The 17,888-nt window shown below is 41.0% G+C and overlaps 1 non-coding gene across 1 annotated transcript; it reads left to right on the top strand.

The window, feature by feature from the left end:
- Nucleotides 1-17,050: 17,050 nt before the first annotated feature.
- LOC111760583 (U1 spliceosomal RNA) lies at nt 17,051-17,213 on the top strand. The gene has a single exon (XR_002794233.1). It is a non-coding gene; the product is annotated as a U1 spliceosomal RNA (small nuclear RNA).
- Nucleotides 17,214-17,888: the final 675 nt, after the last annotated feature.

The following is a 17,888-nucleotide window of genomic DNA, read 5'->3' as shown; positions in this document are numbered from 1 at the left end:
AGCTAAAACTGAAGAACTAACTGCCCAATTGGAGGAATTAGTAAAAAAAACAATGAACTAACCCCAAAGAAAGAAGAAAGAAATGACAAAGATCAGATCAGAACTAAATGAAATAGAAAATAAGAAAGCACTTGAAAATAAACAAACAAACAAAAAAAGAGCTGGTTCTTGGAGAAGATCAATAAAATTGACAAACCCTTAGCTATACTAACAAAGAAAAAAAGAGAGAAGATGCAATTACACTAAATAAGAACTGAGAAAGGGGATATCACCACTGACTCCACTGAAATAAAGACTATCATAAAAGGATACTTTGAAAAACTACATTCCAACAAGGAAGACAATTTAGAGGAAATGGACAAATTCCTAGAAACACATAAGCAACCTACATTGAGGAAAGAAGAAATCAATGATCTCAACAAACCAATCACAAGTAAAGAGATAGAATTAGTCATTAAAAACCTCCCAACTAAGAAGAGCCCTGGGTCAGATGGTTTCACAGATGAATTCTACCAAACATTCCAGAAAGAACTAACACCAATCTTGCTTAAACTTTTCCAAAAAATCAAAATAGAAGGAACATTGCCTAACTCATTCTATGATGCCAACATTACCCTAATACCAAAGCCAAACAGAGAAACCACAAGAAAGGAAAATTACAGACCAATCTCTCTAATGAACTTAGATGCAAAAATCTTTGACAAAATACTTGCTAATCCCATTCAACAACACATTAAATGAATTATACACCATGACCAAGTGGGTTTCATTCCTAGTATGCAAGGATGGTTCAACAAAAGAAAATCAATTAATGTAATAAACCACATAAACAGATTGAAGGAAAAAACACATGATCATGTCTATAGATGCAGAAAAAGCATTCAATAAAATACAGCACCCTTTCTTGATAAAAACACTGGAAAAGATAGGAATAGAAGAAAACTTTCTGAACATGATAAAGGGTATATATGAAAAACCCACAGCTAATATAATTTACAATGATGAAATCCTAAAATCTTTCCCTCTAAGATTAGGAACAAGAGAAGGATGCCCACTATCACCCCTTCTATTTTAAATTGTGTTAGAAGTACTTGCTTGAGCTCTGAGGCAAGAACCAGATATAAAAGGGATCCAAATAGGAAAGAAAGAAGTTAAAATTTCACTATTTGTAGATGACATGATCCTATACTTAGAAAGCCCTGAGAAATCTACAACAAAGCTTCTAGAACTTATAAAGAGTTCAGTAAAGTTGCAGGTTACAAGACCAATGCACACAACTCAGGAGTATTTCTGTACACTGATGATAAGCAATCTGAGGAGGAAATCAAGAAACAAATACCATTTACAATAGTAAATTAAAAAGTCAAATACCTGAGAATAAATTTAACTAAAGATGTAAAAGACTTATACACAGAAAACTACACAGCACTGTTCAAGGAAATCAAAGAAGACCTAAATAAATGGAAGAATATTCCCTGTTCATGGATGGGAAGCTTAAATATTATTAAGATGTCAGTCCTACCAATACTGATCTATAGATTCAATGCAATTCCAATAAAAATCAACACATTTTTTAATGAACTAGAAAAACTATGAAATTTATTTGGAAAGGAAAGAGGCCCTGAATAGCCAAATACATATTCAAAAAGAAAAATGAAATCAGAGGAATCACACTACCTGACTTCAAAACATATTACAAAGGTAGAGTAGTGAAAGCAGCATGGTATTGGCATGAGAATAGACACACTGACCAACGGAACCAAATTGAGAGTTCTGATGTAGATCCTCAGGTATACAGTCATCTAATATTAGACAAGGCCATCAAACCCACTCAACTGGGAAAGAATGGCCTCTTCAACAAATGGTGCCTAGAGAATTGGATATCTATATGCAAAAGAAGGAAAGAGGATTTCCATCTCACACCTTATACAAAAATCAACTCAAGATGGCTGAAAGACCTAAATATAAGAGCCAAGACCATAAAGACCTTAGAAAATAATGTAGGGAAGCATCTACAGGACCTTGTAATAGGAAATGGCTTCATGAACTTCACACCCGAAGCATGAGCAGCAAAAGAACAAATAGATAAATGGGACTTCCTCAAAATTAAAACCTTTTGCACCTCAAAGGAATTTGTCAAGAAAGTGAAAAGAGAGCCTACCCAATGGGAGAAAATATTTGAAAACCATATATCTGATAGGAGAATTATATCCTGCATATATAAAGAACTCCTATATCTCGAAAATAAAAAGACGGACAACCCATTTGAAAAATGGGCAAAAGACCTGAACAGACGCTTCTCCAAAGAAGAAATACAAATGGCTAAAAAACACATGAAAAAATGCTCAAAATCACTAGCTATTAGGGAAATGCAAATCAAAACTACAATGAGATACCATCTTACTCCCATAAGACTGGCAGCTATAAAAAAAATAGAAGGCTACAAGTGCTGGAGAGGATGTGGAGGAATGGGAACACTTGTCCACTGCTGGTGGGAATGCAGAAGGATCCAGCCATTCTGGAGGACAGTTTGGCAGTTTCTCAAAAAGTTAGCTATATGACCCAGCAATTCCACTGCTGGGTATATACCCAGAGGAACTGAAATAAGGACACAAACTGATATATGCACACCAAGGTTCATAGCAGCGTTATTCACTGTTGCCAAAAGTTGGAATCAACCCAAATGCCCATCAACAGATGAATGGATAAATAAAAGTGGTAGATACATACAATGGAATTATACTCAGCTATGAGAAAGAATACAGTAGAAACACACATGATAACCTGGATGAATCTTGAGGACCTTATGTTGAGTGAAGCAAGCCAGGCATTGATGGACAAATACTACTTGACCTCTCTGATATGAAACAGGCACACCAAGCTGTCTCAGAGAAGTATAGACTGGATGATAGGCTTAAGGAATTTTGAGGGGGAAGAGGAAGGCTGCGAATTGACACCTACATGGATGAAGTCTATGATAAGCTGGAGTAAAAGGAAGAGATAAGATGGGGGCATAGGGATACCATTGGGTAGAGCTTTGAGGGCTTTAGGGATTAGGGTTGGGAGGGTGGGTCAGATGGCCCAAGGAATTGGAGGGAGGGCCAGGGAAAACAGTTGAATATGGGAAAATCCCAGGTATATGGTTGAAACTGTAAGGTTGAGAAAACTCTTTAGAAAATATAATAAGGATGGATTACATGTTTAAGGTGCTTAACAGGAGACATCTGGCATGGGGCAGGCTGCTAGGGAGTATGTAGGTGTCAGTGCTCATTTTGTCATAGTGTGTTAAATCATTGGGAGGAAACCATTCAATTAGTATGAAGGTATACCCACATCCTGGGGACACCTGATGTTCTCAAACTGAGAGAATTGTGTCCCTCGAGAGAATTGGTGGCTCCCAGTGGGTTAGGGCAGTCTAGTATGTCAAGCCCTCAGCATTGTTGCAAGTTTTTGTAAATCTGGTCCCTCAAGTAGTGAATATTGATTGTCACTGTGGGCCCCGAAGGGAGTGGGAGAGAGGTAAAGAATAGATGGAAGCAGGGCAACTGGGGGGCAATGGAAGTGCTCCACAAGATCATGTAATGATGGATATAGGACATGTTAACATACACCAAAAATGTATACAAGTTTATAAGCTAAAATGTAAACCATAATGTAAAACAGGAAATTAAAAATTTAGAAATTTGTGCAGTCTAAAATATAATTCATAATGTAAACCAAAATGGAATCATGTTAGAAACACATGTTTCAAAATTTGTACATCAGCTGCAGCAAATGTAACATGGACATGTAAAAAGATCATTGCTGGAGAGTGGGGAAAGGGTTTGATATTGGATATATGGGAGTCCCCTATATTGTATATGTGAATTACTGTGATCTAAAACTTTTTTGAAGACAAAATTAAAAATTAGAAAAAAAATTTTTTTAAGTAATGGATGTAGACACTGAGGAAGTAATGAAAGAAAATGCCTTGCCACTATACATACAGGGCAACACCTGTTACAGTGATGAAAGGCAGAATGTTAAAAACAAAGCTTTATAATATTGTTCATTTTTATTAATACACCAATTTATATTTACTTTATCTTAGTATTTCTAAGTTAGTATGTATACTTCTAATCTTTAAACCCATCACTATATTTCCTTTTCTTATTAATTGAACTTGGCAATATATTAGGCTTCTTTGTTGAAGAAGTTTTCGACCACAGAGAGGTTCAGCTGTGGCAGGGGAGGAACATTGGTGTGGGATGTTATTGATGGGGATGCACATGGTTGGAAGGGAGTTCTTCAGGTTATGTATATAGGGGACATAAAAGTGTTCAGATAACAGTTACTAATGACAACTGAGGGAGTGCTAAATTCCTAGCCAGGGGAGCTCTATCACATTCCCCATGGAACAGCAACCATCCCCCAACTACAATGGCAAAAACCAACAAAGAAGGATTTTCCAACAATGAGTTCTTGATACTGATGACTTTGCTTATGAGTCTGTGTGTCTGAAATATTAACTAGACCTAGGGCTGCAGGGTGCCTAGGAGTTACCTCCTGAGAACCTCCATGTTGCTCACATGTGGTCACTCTTTAAGCCAAACTCAGCATGTAAATGCATTACATTTCCCCCAGCATGGAGCATGACTCCTGGGGATGAGCCTCCCTGGTGCCAAGGAATTACTAGCAAGCACCAGCTGGTAATGTAAATAGGAAAAGACCTTGAATAAAAGGGTCAAATCAGACCAGCAGAATGTCTCAGCCCACATGTACGATCATGTGTTAAAAACTGCTTTTTGACCTTGATTAAAAGGGGGAAATGGCAAAGTCAAGTGAGTTTATATGGCTAAGAGTCTTCAAAAAAGAGTCAGGAGGTCATCAAAGGGGTCACACTTACGCACTCCTCAAGAGGACCCCAGAAACAGCCAAAGTGGATACAACCCCAGGTACTGGTTCTCCTAAAGGTTACGGAGACCCACAGAGATATGGTCATGGCAGATAGCTCTGGAGCTCAGTACCATGTCATTGGGCCCTACTTTGGCATTTGTGTTCCTGAGTGTGATGAAGTTGGACTCAGATGTGACCTTTCTACACATGCCTCTTCTGTCACTTTTAATGAACTGTGGTTAGTGCTAGCATTGGTGTATACTCAGGAGACTTGAATCTCTGCACTGTCCATGTGCCAGCTGGGCCCTGAGCCTCAGCAGAGTTGCAACTCATACCCTCTGGTTTGTTGGACTTATGCAGGTCAGGTAACAGGGAGGTGAAGATGGTCAATCACCACACCAGGGAACTGAGAGTGCCTACAACTGCAAGCAGAGGAATTACATCCATCATCCATGTGGAATCTAAGCCCCCTCTCAATATAGAGGTGGAGTGGACATCACCATCCCAGGGCCCACAGAATGGAGGAATAAAATATGGATTAGAGTGGATTTACTGATAATCTACTATAAAACTTTTGTGACTAGAATAGAAGAAATTGTATCATTGACAGGGAAAAGGTGGCCACAGTAGTTGCTGAGGGCAGGAAGTGGGAAAAAGAGATGTGATGAGGGGGCATTTTTGGGACTTTGAGTTGTCCTAAATGATATTGCTGGATGTTATATATCCTGCCATAACCCACTGAATGTACTGGGGGGGAGTGTGAATTACAGAGTAAACTATTATCCACGTGGCGCAGCAGTGCTCCAAAATGTGTTTGCCAAATGCGATGAGTGTGCCACAATGATGGGGGAGGTTATTGGTGTGGGAGGAGTGGGGTAGGGGGGATGGGGTTATACGGGAACCTTTTATATTTTTTATAATGTAACCTTTATTGTGATGTATGTATCTTCAAAAAAATACAATTTACAAAAATGATTGGGGTAGGGGAGTGGGGTGTGGGTTATATGGGAACCTCTTATGTTTTTTAATGTAAAGTTCTATGTGATATATTAACTTTAATTTTAAAAGTTTTATTGAAATAAAAATAAATCATGAAAAAAAGAAAGACTTCATCATGAAAGTAAAAAGACAACTTACAGAATGGGAGAAAATATCTGGAAACCACATATTCAATAAAGGTTTAATATCCAGAAAATATAAAGAACTCCTACAATTCAGCTACAAATAGAAAAACAACCCAAATAAAAAATGAGCAAAAAACTTAAAAAAGACATTTCTCCAAAGAAGATATACAAATGGTGAAAAAGCACATAAAAAAATTCTGAACATCATTAGCCATTAGGGAAATGCAAATCAAAACCACAATGACTCATTCACTGTTGGTGAAACAATTAGGTGGTTCCTCAGAACTCATTCACTGTTGGTGAAACAATTAGGTGGTTCCTCAGAAAGTTAAGTAAAGAATTACCATACGCTCTGGCAATCACACTTATAAGTATATATCCAAAAGAATTGAAAGGAGGAACTCAAACAGATATTTGCAGCTTGATGTTCACATAGCATATTCACAATTGCCAAAAGATGGATGTGTCCCAAGTGTTCATCAACAGAGAAATGAATAAAGAAAATGTGGTCTATACATGCAATGGGATATTATTCAGTCATAAAAATGAATCAGGTTCTGATATATGCAACAATTTGGATGAACCTGGAAGACATCTTGTTGAGTGAAATAAGCCAGACACAAAAGGATGAATATTTTATGACCTCACTGATGTAAAATAATTAGAACAAGTAAACTCATAGAGTTGGAAACTAGAATAAAAGTTACCAGGGAGAAGCAGATTTGGCTGAACTGATAGAGCATCCACCTACCATATGGGAGGTCCAGGGTTCAAACCCAGGACCTCCTGACCCATGTGGTGAGCTGGCCCGTGCAGTGCAGATGCACGCAAGGAGTGCTGTGCCACACAGGAGAGTCCACTGCATAGGGGACCCCACGCACAAGGAGTGTGCCCCATAAGAAGAGCTGCCTGGCATGGAAAAAGTGCAGACTGCCCAGGATTGGTGCCCCACACATGGAGAGCTGATGCAGCAAGATGGCGCAACAAAAAAGCAATGCATTTTTCCAGTGCCGCTGACAAGAATACAAGCGGACACACAAGAACACACAGCAAAAGGATACAAAGAGCAGAAAACTGGCAGGGGGGGTGGGGTGGGGTGAGGAGAGAGAAATAAATAAATAAATAAAATAAAATCTCAAAAAAAAAGTTACCAGGGGCTGGGTGAGGTAGGGAGTGGAGAGTTAATTCTTAATTGGTACAGGATTGGTATGTATGGAAAATATTTGGTTATGGGTGGCAGACTTGGCCCAGTGGTTAGGGCGTCCATCTACCACATGGGAGGTCAGCGGTTCAAACCCCGGTCCTCCTTGACCCGTGTGGAGCTGGCCCACGTGCATTGCTGATGCACGCAAGGAGTGCCGTGCCACACAGGCATGTCCCTGTGCAGGGGAGCCCCATGCGCAAGGAGTGCGCCCCGTAAGGAGAGCTGACCAGCGCGAAAGAAAGTGCAGCCTGCACAGGAATGGTGCCGCACACACGGAGAGCTGACACAACAAGATGATGCAGTAAAAAGAAACACAGATTCCCGTGTCGCTGACAACAGAAGTGGACAAAGAAGACTCAGCAAATAGACACAGAGAACAGACAACCTGGGTGGCAGGGGGAGGGGAGAAAAATAAATAAATAAATAAATCTTTTCAAAAAACCTTGGTTATGGATGGTGGCAATAGTAAGACAACATTTTGCATATAATTAGCATCACTGAATTGTATATTTGAATGTGGTTAAAATCAGAAAGTTTAAGTTACATATGTTATTGGAATTTAAAAAATTATTTAAAAAAAACATAGGATTGTACAACACAGTGGACCCTAATATAAAATATGGGGTATAGTTAATAGTATAGTTATAATAATGCTGTTTCATCAATTGTAATAAAGGTACTATAACTAATGCAATGAGTTAATCATGGAGGGAGAGGGGAGTCATAAGGGAACCGTGTTTTCTCCTTGATTTTTCTGTAAACCTACAACTGCTCTAGTAATAAAAAATTATTTTAATAAAAAAGCATGCTGTTCTAGGAGCTTCAGGGAATTTAAGATGTTGGAGGAGGAAGAGGGGAGGGGACAGAGGAACAGAGAGAGATGGGGCTGAAGCAGCAGGCCGGGCCCCGCAGGAAACAGTACAGCTCCATGTGGTTGCCCAAGTTACACACTGTACTAAGCAGGCAGGACTAATTGGCTGAAAGCTCACCCATGCTCCACCCACCAAGCTGTGTGCTTTAGCCAGAGCTGTGTCTGCCTAGGGGGGGTGCCTTTTTATAATTTGTGCAAAATTACCATATGAGCTAGCATTGTTGGCTAGGTAAGGATTTAAGATTTTTTTATCCCGAAATCACAGAGAAGCTACTGAAGAATGATGTGAGAGATAACCGAGACAGATTCATGTGTTTTTTTTGTTTTGTTTTGTTTAATATTTTTATTGTCTTTTTTTTTTTAAGATACGTAGATCACAAAAAAATGTTACATTAAAAAAAATAAGAGGTTCCCATATACCCCATTCCTCCTACATCGACAACTTCTTTCATTAGTATGGTACATTCATTGCATTTGCATCCTGGTGTAGTGTGTACAAGTGATTGGAGTGGGCTGAGTTTGTTGACAGGCAAACCAGTGAGAAGGCAGTAATTCAGGCAAGGAATGAAGAGTTCTGAACTGATGTTGTGGCAGTGGAGGTGGAGTGTGAGAGTGACTCAAAAAACAATTTAGGAGGTAGACTTGAACTGACTCTAATTGATCAATTAAAGAAGTGGGCCACGAGATAAAGGGGGAATTGTGGGATTCCCAGGTTTCTGGTTTGGGTGTTCAGTTTAGGATGTGCTCACTTTAGGACATAAATGGGTTTGACCCATGGGCAGCCTGGGTGGGAGCCTGGTCTGAGAGACACCACAGTGTTGTAGTCCTAAACTGGGTGAGACCACCCAGGAAGTATGTTGACAATGAGAAAAGCACCAAAGGGAAGAATTCTGGGAAAGCTCAGGAATGGACAGAGGGTAAAGGGTCTTCAAAGTCAGCATGATAAGTAAAAGAAAACAAAGTAATCCCAAACCAAGTTGAAGGAAAGAATAGTAAAAACCAGAGTAGAAATAAATGAAATTGAGAGGGGAAAATACAGAATCAACAAAATCAAACGATAGTTCTTTGAGAAGATCAACAAAATTGACAAACCCTTAGCCAGACTGACAAAGGAAAAAAGAGAGAAGACACAAATAAATAAAATCAGAAATGAGAGGGGAGACATTACCACTGACCCCACAGAAATAAGAGAGATCATAAGAGGATACTATTTTATTTTTAAAAAAATTATTTAAGACAATACTATGTGTTGGAGAAAAATGGTGACATGGATACTGGGACACGGATACTGATTGACACAGGTAGAAAATGTATTTATTGAGAAGTTCTCCCAATGCAGGGGGTCTGAAGAACAGACTTCAGTCCCCCCACCAGCATGGTGGGGGTCTGAAAAGAGACTTTAGCCCACTCCTGGAAGGGGGGACTTGAATTTATACAGAACTTTTCTAGGTGGGGAAATGATAGTTAGTGGAAGGGGGTTGAGGGTCTGAGTGAGGTAGTGGGAGGGAGTTGAGGGAGTTTATGATTTCTTGGAATGCTGCAGGAGCAGATGTTTCTTTTCATCTGTAGGGATTAAAGGATATGTAAATAGTGAAGGTTTCCATCTCCATCTCCCTCTGATATGCAGGTAGAGGTAGTAAAAACCTCCATCTCCCTCTGATATGCTGATGGTGAAAATTTCTATCTCCCTTTATTCCTGTCTCTATGAGGTTCCTTTGTTTAACCTGTGGGAAAGTGCTGTGCCCTGCCCTCAGACACAGGGGAAGGGATTTGCCTTTTCCCAATGCATATCAGGGGAAACTGAGCTACATCTTGTTAATTATTGTAAACCTCTAACACTATGAACAACTGTACACCAAAACCTAGATAATGTAGATGATATTGGCAAATTCCTTTCAAAACACACAAACCACCTACACTGATCCAAAAAATAGAAGACCTTAACAAACCAATCACAAGTGAAGAGATTGAAAACCAATCACCAAGTGAAGATATTGAAACAGTCATCAAAAACCTCCCAGAGATGAAAATTCTGGGACCATATGGCTTCAGTGTTTAATTCTACCAACAATTCAAAGACAATTGAACACCAAACTTGCTCAAGCTCTTCCAAGAAATTGAATAGGGAAGCAAGCTACCGAACTCATTCTATGAAGCAAACATCACCTTAATACCCAAACCAGATAAAAGATACTAAGAAAAAAGAAAATTACAGACCAATATCTCTAATGAATACAGATGCAAAAATCCTCAACAAACCAATTCCAAAAGCACATAAAATAAAGGGAGTTCTTCTGCCTAACATTTATGAAATCTAAATCTTCTTTAAAAATAAATTTTTTTTTAAAAGTACATTAAAAGAATTAATACACCACGATCAAGTGGGTTTTATTCCAGGTATGTAAGGGTGGTTCAACACAAGAAAATCAATTAGTGTAATAAACTACATTGATAAATTTAAGAAGAAAAATCACGACACTCTCCATTGTTGCAGAAAAGGCATTTGACAAAACACAGCACCCTTTCTTCATATAAACACTCCAAAAGATAGGAATCAAACGAAGCTTTCTCAATATGGTAAAGTGCATAGATGAAAAACCTATAGCTAGTATAGTACTCAATGGTGAAAGTCTGAAAGCTTCCCCACTGAGATCAGGAACAAAACAAGGATGCCCACTGTCACCATTGTTATTCAATATTGTGCTAGAAGTTCTAGCTAGAGCAATTAGGTAAGACAAAGAAACAAAAGGGGGAAGCAGATGTGGCTCAACTGATAGAGCATCCGCCTACCTGGGTTCAAACTCAGGGCCTCCTGGCCCATGTGGTGAGCTGGCCCATGCACAGTGCTGCCACGTGCAAGGAGTGCCATGCCACACAGGGGTGTCCCCCGCATAGGGGAGGCCCATGCACAAGGAGTACGCCCCACAAGGAGAGCTGCCCTGCATGAAAAATGTGCAGCCTGCCCAGGAGTGGTGCCACACACACGGAGAGCTGATGCAGCAAGATGATGCAACAAAAAGAGACACAGATTCCCAGTGCTGTCGAGAATGCAAGTGGACACAGAAGAACACACAGCAAATGGATTCAAGAGAGCAGGCAATGGGAGGGGAGAGGGGAAAGGGAGAGAAAAAAACAAAAAAAGAAATCTTTAAAAAAAAAAAAGAAATAAAAGGCACCCAAATAGGAAAGGAAGAAGTAAAACTTTCACCATTTGCTGATGATCCTATATTTAGAAAATCCCAAAAATCCAGAACAAAGCTACTAAAATTAATACACAAGTTCAGTAAAGTGGTGGGATTCAATATTAATATACAAAAGAAATAGCATTTCTTTTTTATTTTAAAGATTTATTTTTTATTCATTTCTCTCCCCTTCCCAGTCCCACCTCCTGTTGTCTGCTCCCTGTGTCCGTTTGCTGTGTGTTCTTCTGTGTCTGCTTGTATTCTTGTCAGTGGCACCTGGAATCTATGTCTTTTTTGTTGCGTCATCTTGCTGTATCAGCTCTCCGTGTGTGTGGCACCACTCCTGGGCAGGCTGCACTTTTTTCACGCAGAGCAGTTCTCCTTGCGGGGAGCACTCCTTGTATGTGGGGCTCCCCTATGTGGGGGACACCCTGCATGGCAGGGCACTCCTTGTGCACATCAGCACTGTGTGTGGGCCAGCTCGTCATATGGGTCAGGAGGCCCTGGGTTTGAACCCAGGTAGGTGGGTTTGAACCTTGGTTTGAACCTTGGACCCCCTGTGTGGTAGGCGGATGCCCTATCCATTGGGCCAAATCCACTTCCCTAAATAGCGTTTCTATATGCTACTGATGTGCAATCTGAGGAGAAAATCAGAAAAAATAAATCCACTTATAATAACAACTAAAATAATCAAATATTTAGGAATAAACTTAACTGAGCACATAAAGGACCTGTATTCAGAAAACTACAAAACATTGCTAAAAGTAACTGAAGAAAACTTAAATTAATAGAAGGGCATTCCAAGTTCATGGATTGGAAGACTAAATATTGTGAAGATATCAAATCTATGCAAACTGATTTAGAGAGTCGATACAATTCTAATAAAAATCCCAACAGCCTTTTTTGCAGAAATCAAAAGGCCAATAATCAAACTTTTTTTAAAAGGTAGGGGACCTGAATAGACAAAAATGTCAAAAAAAAAAAAAAAGCAAAAAAAAACAAAGTTGGAGGACTCTCACTTCCAGACTTTAAAGCATGTTACTTAGCTACAGTGGTAAAAACAGCATGGCATTGGCATAAAGACAAATTGACAAATGCAACTGAATTGAGAATCCTGAAATAGACCCAAGCATCTATAGTCAAATGATTTTTGACAAGGCTGTTAAACCCAACCTGCCATAAACATATGGTGCTGGAGAACTGGATAACCATATCCAAAAGAAAGAAAGAGGACCCCTATCTCACATCTTATACAAAAATGAACTCAAAATGGATCAAGGACCTAAATATAAAAGCAAGAACCATAAAATTCCTAGAAGAAAATGTAGGGAAACATCTTCAAGGTCTTGTGGTAGGTGGTAGTTTCTAAACCTTATCACCCAAAGCACGAACAACAAAAGAAAAAATAGATAAATGTGACCTCCTCAAAATTAAGCACTTTTGCACCTCAAAGGACTTTCTCAGAAGAGTGAACAAGCAACCAAATTAATGGGAGAAAATATTTGGCAATCACATATCCAATAAGGGTTTAATATCTCTATTAGTCCTCCAAAGGGTTACTGATGCAAAGTACCAGAAATCTGTGGGCGTTTATAAAGAGTATTTCTTTGGGGTAAAAGTTTACAGGCTTTCTCACCAAAACCTGTTGCCACGTGTTGAAGTAAGATGGTGGGCGACCCCTGCCTGGTCTCCAGGGCCTTCTCAGCTGCTCAGCTGCTCTGTTCTCTTTGGCTGCAAGCCATAAGGCAAATGACTCATCTCTCTTCCTGGGGCTTTAGCTGTTTGAGCCTTCTCCTTTCTGTCACATGGCAAGACCAAAATGACCAAGTTCTCTCCTCTTCTGCATCTTCTTCTATGTGTCTTCTTGAGCGAGTGTCTTTTCATATAGCCCACCAAGGAGGCTGCACCCTACTGACATGTTCGAATCAAAGCCCTAATCTTAACAGGTAGGTAATTTACTCAATGTCAGCTGAATCTAATACAGTCAAAGGGTATCACACCCAGAGGAACAGACTAGCTTACACACCTAAGCTCTTCATGCAGAATCCTAAAGTTGCAGGGGAAGCTGAGAAAGCAAAGTGAGGACTGACATCCTTGTTCCCAAGGCCACAGGGACCTCCTGTAGACTGGCAGAGCTCCTGCTCCCTGGACACGTGTGGGGTAGAGAAATATGTTGACAATGGAAACCTAGAGCCCAGGGCCCCAACTCCCATCCCTAATGATGTCTTGTGCATTGCCACGGACCGCCTTGGAGCCATGCTCCAGGTCCTTGCTGCTCAGGGCACTCATGGTTTTCTTTTTGGTTCCCAGAGCATCTCACCTCTCCTTCCTACCTTTCCTTATTCCCTGTTCCCCCCTTGCCCATCAGGACACCTGGCATCTTAATAGGCTCGGTGCTGACACCTGCAGGCAGCTTCTGCATCCCCTCCACCCCCAGCACAAGACTGGGAGTAAGTGAAGGGTGTGTGTGTGAGGATACTGATTGATACTTTAATGAATTACCACATCACATGAGTAATAATAATAATAATGCTGATTTTTTAAACAAATCAATGTTATTGATACATATTAATAAAACATTTATCCATCCAAAGGTTTAATCAGTGGCCTTCGGTACAATCACATAGCTGTGCATTCATCATTTCAGCCATTTCTAGAGCATTTTTGTTATTCCACTAATAATAATAATAACAATAATAAAGCAAACAAAGTCATTACCTCTCTATCTTTCTGTGCCTCCCCTGCTGTACATAGCTACTATTCTGTTTCCATCTCTCTAGCTTACTTGTATTTATATCTTGTAAAAACAGTTTTATATATGCAATATCACCCATATTCTTATTTTTTTTTAAGATTATTTATTTTACTTATTTATTCCCACCCCCCTCTTGTTGTTCATGCTTGCTGTCTGCTCTCTGTATTCACTTGCTGCGTGTTCTTCTGTGTCTGCTTGTCTTCTCTCTAAGTGGCACTGGGAACTGGTCCCAGGACCTTCCAGAGTGGGAGAGAGGTGCTCAATTTCTTGCACCACCTCAGCTCCCTGATCTGCTGTGTCTCCCATTGTCTCTCCTCTGTATCTCTTTCTGTTGCGTCATCTTGCTGCACCAGCTCTCTGCACAGGCCAGCACTCCTGCATGGGCCAGCACTCCACATGGGCCAGCTCACCGTGCGGGCCAGTTTGCCCTCATCAGGAGGCCCAGAAATTGAACCCTGGACGTCCTATATGGTAGAGGGGAGCCCATTTGCTTGAACCACATCTGCTTCCCCATATTCTTATTTCACATGAGATTTCACTATGTTATACAGTTCCATGTTACATTTTTTAGCTTTCCTTCTGGTAATATACTTGTCCTTAGACTTTTCCTTTCAACCATTTCATACCCATATAATAGCTCTGCTAGTCACAAACACCATGATGTGCTCTCACACTTCCATTCATTAAAGATTTGCAAACAACCTTTTAACCAATTCTGCACAGACTAACCCTCAGCTTTCCATTCTCTACCCTCATTCTATTTTCTGGTGTCCTAAACTCTAATTATTAGTTCCATGAGTTTACATAATATATTTCATAATAGCGCAATCATACAGTATTTGTCCTTTTGTGTCAGGCTTGCTTCACTCTACATAATATCCTCTGGGTTCATCCATGTTGTCATATGCTTCACAACTTCATTTCTTCTTACCACTGCATAATATTCTATTGTATATATACAACACAATTTGTTTAATTATTCATCAGTTGATGGACACAACTGGGTTGTTTCCACTTTTGGCAATTATGAAAACACTGCTATGAACATTTGTGTAAAGATGTCTATTTGTGTCATTGTTCTCGGTTCTTCTGGGTATGTACATAGTAATGGTATTTCTTGGTCACATGGCAAGTCTATATTAAACTTCCTTAGGAACTGTCAAATAGTCCTCCATACTGGCTGTACCATTCAACATTCCCACCAACAGTGAATAAGCATCCCTATCTCTCCACATCCTCTCCAATAATTTCAGTTTTCCAACTTTTTAATAGTGGCCAGTTTAATAGGTGTGAAATACCTCATTGTAGCTTTGTTTTTCATTTCCCTAATTTCTAGTGATATTGAACATTTTTTCATGAATTCTTCACCGTTCCTATATTTCTTCTTTGGACAATTGTCTTTTCAAGTCTTTTGCCCATTTTTTAATCGGTAGTTTATCTTTTTATTGTTGAATTGTATGATCTCTTTATATGTCATGGATATTATGGCAGTTTGAGATTATTTATGAATCCCAAAAAGAGAGATTATGGTGTAAACTAGTCTATTCCTCTAGGTGTGATACCCTTTGAATATATTAGATTCAGCTGACATTGGTTAAATTACCTGTTAAGATTAGGGCTTTGATTTGACCATAGCAGTAGGGTGTAACTCAGTTTATTTACTTTTTTAAAGATTTATTTATATTTATTTATTTCTCTCCCTTCCTCACCCCCCCCCCCCATTGTCTGTTCTCTGTGTGTTCTTCTGTGTCTGCTTGTATTCTTGTCAGAGGCACCGGGAATCTGTGTCTCTTTTTGTTGCATCATCTTTTTTTTTTTTTTAAGATTTATTTTTATTTATTTCTCTCCCCTTCCCCCTCCTCAGTTGTCTGTTTTCTGTGTCCATTTGCTGCATGTTCTTTTTTGTCCACTTCTGTTGTTGTCAGCGGCACAGGAATCTATGTCTCTTTTAGTTGCGTCATCTTGCTGCATCAGCTCTCCATGTGTCAGCGCCACTCCTGGGCAGGCTTCACTTTTTTTACGCAGGGCGGCTCTCCTTTACAGGGCGCACTCCTTGTGCACAGGGCTCTCCTACGCAGGCGACAGCCCTGTGTGGCACAGCACTCCTTGTGCGCATCAGCACTGTGCATGGGCCAGCTCACTACATGGATCAGGAGGCCCTGGGTTTGAACCCTGGACCTCCCATGTGGTAGGCGGGCGCTCTAGCTGTAGAGCCAAATCCACTTCCCGTAACTCAGTTTAAGTGCAGCCCCCTTGGTGGGCTATATGAAAAGACACTCACTCAAGAAGACACATAGAAGAAGATGCAGAAGAGGAGAGAACTTGGTCATTTTGGCCCTGCCATGTGACAGAAAGGAGAAGGCTCAAACAGCTAAAGCCCCAGGAAGAGAGATGAGTCATTTGCATTATGGCTTGCAGCCAAAGAGAACAGAGCAGCTGAGCAGCTGAGAAGGCCCTGGAGACCAGGCAGGGGTCGCCCACCATCTTACTTCAACACGTGGCAACAGGTTTTGGTGAGAAAGCCTGTAAGCTTTTACCCCAAAGAAATACTCTTTATAAACGCCCACAGATTTTTGGTACTTTGCATCAGTACCCCTTTGGCTAATAAGTCTTCCAAACCTGAGTCGACAGCTGAGATTTGTAGTGATACTATAATCTTCATTTATAGTTGAGGAAACTGAAGTCCAGAGAAGCTAAATAACTGATTAATGTTACAGAGCTAATGAGTGACTGAACTGGTGTTTGAAGACAGATATTTCTGATTCCACAACCCTATACCTGTAGTTGAAAAATTTTGAATGCCTAAAGGGACCCCCCACTGCAACTCATACTTGAGGGGAGGTGTGTTGGAGGGGCTTAGCGTCAGAGGGCACGATGGGTCTATGGCAAATTAAAAAGTGCTTGTTCTCTCTTAAGGGGCTATCTCTACAAATGCCCCAAGAAGGTGCTTCTGTTTAAAAACAAAAGTAGCAAATCCAAATTTTTGCGTGAAAGCTTCTGATTTGTACATGTTCGATTAGCTTTTTAAAAGCCCAAAGGAAACTTACCTGGCAGGGGAGACACCATGATCATGAAGGTGGCTTTCCTAGGGCGAGGCTTATTCAGTGCACCCCGGATGTGCTGACCCCTGCGATTTCCCCAAATGTGGGAAACTCGACTGTATCATTGTGGTAGTGGGGGACTGTGCTCATGCTCTCCCCTAAAAAAAAAAAAAAAGGCCAAAATAGTCAAACTAAATGTGTCCACATCCCTTTGGCTACGACTTGCATCTCTGCTCCTCGTCCAGCAGCCTCTGGGAGCACAGAGCCTGGATCTGGTTTGGGCAGGGAGCCCCAGGCCTCTGAAGGCCCCGGCGAAGCCCCTGCCAGCCCAGGCCAGCTTTCTCTCCTCCTCACTTTCGCCAAACGGGGTAGGGTTTCTCCTCCATCAGTTGGGGTTTTCTGGGAAGTGGTGAAAGGGGTGAGTAGGACTTTCTGAGTTCTGGATGGGAGAAAGGCGAGCAGGCCAGGGTCTCCAGAGCTGGATTCCAGGGGTGCGTGGCAGCTGGGCAGTTGTCTGTCTGCACCCTGTACTGGTGCAGAAGGCTCACCCCAGACCTCTGCCTGCCCGGCGGGAGCTGTCCTGATCCTAGGGAGTCCCACGTCCTCAGGCCTCAGGTCCGATAGAGGATGGGGCTCGCCTTCTCCACTCCCCCATTCACCTCCCCATTGCCCCACAGGCCGGATGAGGAGAGGGAGACGACAGCTACTCAGAGGCCCAGACAGTGCCCTGTCGGTGCCCTCGGTGAGAAATTGCCTGGAAATCCCAGAATGACTCGGAGCCCGAGGCCCTGCTTCCTCCCTTGACCACATCCTGCAGCTCACAGCTGGGCGCAGGT

The sequence above is a fragment of the Dasypus novemcinctus genome, chromosome 13 (assembly GCF_030445035.2).
Source record: "Dasypus novemcinctus isolate mDasNov1 chromosome 13, mDasNov1.1.hap2, whole genome shotgun sequence".
Classification (NCBI taxonomy): domain Eukaryota; kingdom Metazoa; phylum Chordata; class Mammalia; order Cingulata; family Dasypodidae; genus Dasypus; species Dasypus novemcinctus.
The sequence above is the reverse complement of the archived record's forward strand: the minus strand, read 5'-3'. Positions and strand labels throughout refer to the sequence as shown.